Source organism: Lepisma saccharinum, chromosome 2, assembly GCF_977018435.1.
Source record: "Lepisma saccharinum chromosome 2, izLepSacc3.1, whole genome shotgun sequence".
In the NCBI taxonomy this organism is placed as follows: Eukaryota; Metazoa; Arthropoda; class Insecta; order Zygentoma; family Lepismatidae; genus Lepisma; species Lepisma saccharinum.
In genome coordinates, this window is record NC_139230.1 from 193,589,549 (window position 1) to 193,593,105 (window position 3,557).

At 39.0% G+C, this 3,557-nt stretch overlaps 1 non-coding gene across 1 annotated transcript; it reads right to left on the bottom strand.

The window, feature by feature from the left end:
* Nucleotides 1–3,190: 3,190 nt before the first annotated feature.
* Nucleotides 3,191–3,297, bottom strand: LOC145984570 (U6 spliceosomal RNA). The gene has a single exon (XR_014441363.1). It is a non-coding gene; the product is annotated as a U6 spliceosomal RNA (small nuclear RNA).
* Between the last annotated feature and the right edge of the window lie 260 nt (nucleotides 3,298–3,557).

Genomic DNA, 3,557 nt, shown 5'->3' on the forward strand with positions numbered 1-3,557 from the left:
AACAATATTAAACTTTTAGAAAAAAATACGTATTCTCCTATGAAGTTGGACAATCCGTGAACGTCCGATAGGGTGGGGCAAGGGGCCACCCCCCTGTAAAATGAAATATAGCAATAAATTCCGTATCTCGCACATCAAATTTCATTTCAGTTCCAGTAATATGTTAATTATTGCAAGGGCATTGCAGGAACATGGTAACTTCAAATTGAAGCAATTTTTTGAAGGGACTCTAATATTATGTGGAAAATATGTATATTTATTACACTAATTGGATTTTCTGTGGGTCCGGAGACTCACTACATACGTCCCTTTCATACCTATTAATACAATAAAACGGTGTCTCATTAAGGTTTTGACCCCCTTAATCAGAGGGTCCGCACACTCCCATGATATTATGCTGTAATTTTTATTTTTGTGAATTTTTAACATTTTTCTTCTCTCTAAGGTTAATAGCGTCTATAAGGATGAATCATGAATTGATGAAATCGATATTAAAAACAATCACAATGGCATGCCTAGCATGCATGCTGGCCAAAGTTTCGAACTTAGAACCTCTGTCTTTTAAGCGCGCTACGCTAGCCACTCTACCAGAATAGACACTCGTGAAACCAGGGTTCGATCCTCGGTGTGGATAATCGCTGGTAGATTTTTTGTCGATCCCAACATAATAGGTTCATAATAGCCTCACCCAAAATACCAGCAATGGGCCCTCGGAGGCACTGGAAGGTACCGGCAACCAGATCGTGGTGCTAATCATACGTATCCCCTGCTGAGATCCTCCCCCTCTCTCTCTCTCATGATGATGAGAACAATATATACACTCGAAACGTTGGACGCTAACCTCGATTTAATCCTGCCCGAGAACATTTGTTCGAATCACGTCGCCAGGAAAGCTACAATTCCTCAATTCTTAATTTCGATTGTTTCTCTTTCCTTCTTTGACATGACTGAACTAGTTTCGAAAGCCGTAACATGATTCTACCACGCTTCCGTTCAGGTTCTCGACTGATATTTACTTGCAGCAAAGAACTCAAGCAAGTCCAGAGTATCGAGTTTACAACAGGTCTCTGCCAATAGATCCCGAGATATTTATTACAAAGAAAACCGCAATAGCAAACCAGGAACATTGGTTTCCAAGCAGCGAGAGCGCTACAGATGCAATGTTGATGTTCCGTAGTTCATCTGTCATACATTGTTTGGTGCTTTCCTTACAATGGAATGATGCTGCCATGTCTACGCACGCTTCCTAATGTACCCACATGGAAACTGAAGATGCAGGTTCGGAAGTACGCAAAGCGAGTCCTTCCAAGCAGATTTGATATTCCAGATGTTCCTTGTCTCTAGGACAATAAACGTCTGGAAATGGACACGATTTAGTGAACAATATTTTCGTCGCTTCCTCATTGAACGTGACTGAGATACATCCAGCATCTCTCCCACAAAGTCTTTGAGTGTCGCATCTTGAAAATAAGATGACTCAAGTTCTATCAAGGTATCTGGCATATCAAAGTCTGTACTCAGAAGAATATTTATACAACTGAGGAAAATTTCATAGAACTTTTAAAAGACAGAAATAAAAATATGCTGTAATTTTTATACACACACACACACACACACACACACAAAAAACACTCATTCGACAGTTTCTTATTATGTTCAAATTGATGTTGCTTGTTTCATTTATTACAGAATATGTACATGCAGATCTACCTAATTTTAGAGAGCAGTATGTAAAAAGTTTAACAGTATAATTGAATAGGCCATGCATCCAACAATTTCTTTATTCCTTTTTTTTTCTATAAGTCCCTCTAATGTCCAGTAAGTGTAATCCGGAATGGACTTACAGTTTAAATTTGGGGCAGAACTACGTGCAATATGCCTCCATGGGGTATTAAACTAGGGACCCTTTGATTACAAGGCGACGACGTTATCACTACGCCATTGCGGAGGTCCCGAGCACACGATTTCTTATGAAACACATGGGCACGGTTTTACATGCAAAATGATTTTCCTCATTAAACGTCTACACTCGGTTGAGGCACATAGTGCTTCGGATCCCACTTTAAACTGTAGATCCAGTCCCTTAAGACTTTCTGTACATAAAGGGGACTTAAACAAAAATTCAATGAATCAATGTTTGAACTTCTCTAGAGTATTTCAAATAATTTGTTCTTTAATTGACTTCATTTGTTGATTTAATGAATTCCAAGTCATTCTCCTTTAGTTGGATACATTTGGTATGATACACTTACAACAATACTTACGTACACCGTATTTTGAAAAGGGTTTCCTGCCCTGGCACAGGATTTAAACATGCAGAACAAGTTCTTATTTTCAAGCACTTCTGGACACTTCTGGGTTGTAACAATTCCGTTGAACGTTAATGGCATTGCTACAATCCAGAAATGTTCGCGACTGTACATACAACCGACGGCAAAGCTAATAGTGGGTAAAGTATCCTTCGTCATGTTCGTTCATTCCGTGTAAGGACGAAAAATTGAAACTAAATCACCAATAAAGAAAAGAAAACGTCTGTTCTAATGTCAGTGCAATTTCATTCCCTAAGAAAGCATAGAACGTAGAAGAAGAAATCGATGCACAATTTGCTGTAACAGGGGTGTAAGGGGTGACCTTCCACGTAGTACACCCAATTGTCGACCTCGCTTCCACGTAGTACATCCTGGACCGCTTTTTGCAGACAAACGAGGCTCTGGCGACTGGCTCTGTGGCAAGTATAATTCTGTGTTGTCCTGTGTTTTGATCTTAGGTGTGCTGAATGCCCGCTTGCAGCCTCAGCTTTTAACCGAAGTCAGAATGTTTTAATATTTTAATTACACGATATTACAGTTGCTATTTTAGTTCTGATAAGAGGCAGGACCCCGTATAATGTGATGGGTGCAAAATAGCCTAAGTGCTGACGCACCCAAAATTCTAAATTCAGATTCAGAATTTGCTGTAACAATAAGAATGTAAACCTGAACCGCATGTCCAGATTTGATACTGACAGTCGTTTCTTCTTTCCACTGGTATCATACTAAAAGAGAAAGCACGTTGTGGAAACGGTAATTCTTATTTCCATTTTGGTTATTTGGCATTCGGTACGTGTGTCCGTAGGGATTCGATGTTACCATCTTTTGTTTTGCCGGACTTGTGTGACGTGTCAGTGTTTGCAGAATTTGTGCTGAGAGTTTTATATGTGGAACGTTTCACGATTTTGCATGTCATCCTTGTCCAGGAGTCATCCTGCTCTTCTCTATATTGTTCCAATTTTAATATATGTACCGCCGAAGAGAGTATCTGGGGGTGAACCTCAGTTATATAAGACTTTCAAAATATCACATACATGGAAATGGTAGAATTTATATTTAGCCTGCCTAAAGATTTCTTGGCTCATTCTTACAATAGGCCATTGGTATTCCAACATTGACGATCTTATGGTACAGTTATTTTCTTTCTGTTTGGAAAAACTAATGACGTAGTAATGTCTAAAAGTCTCTTTGCTTTCTAATTCGAATTTAAATCTTTGAAAATTTTCTGAATTTATCAGCTAAGGATGG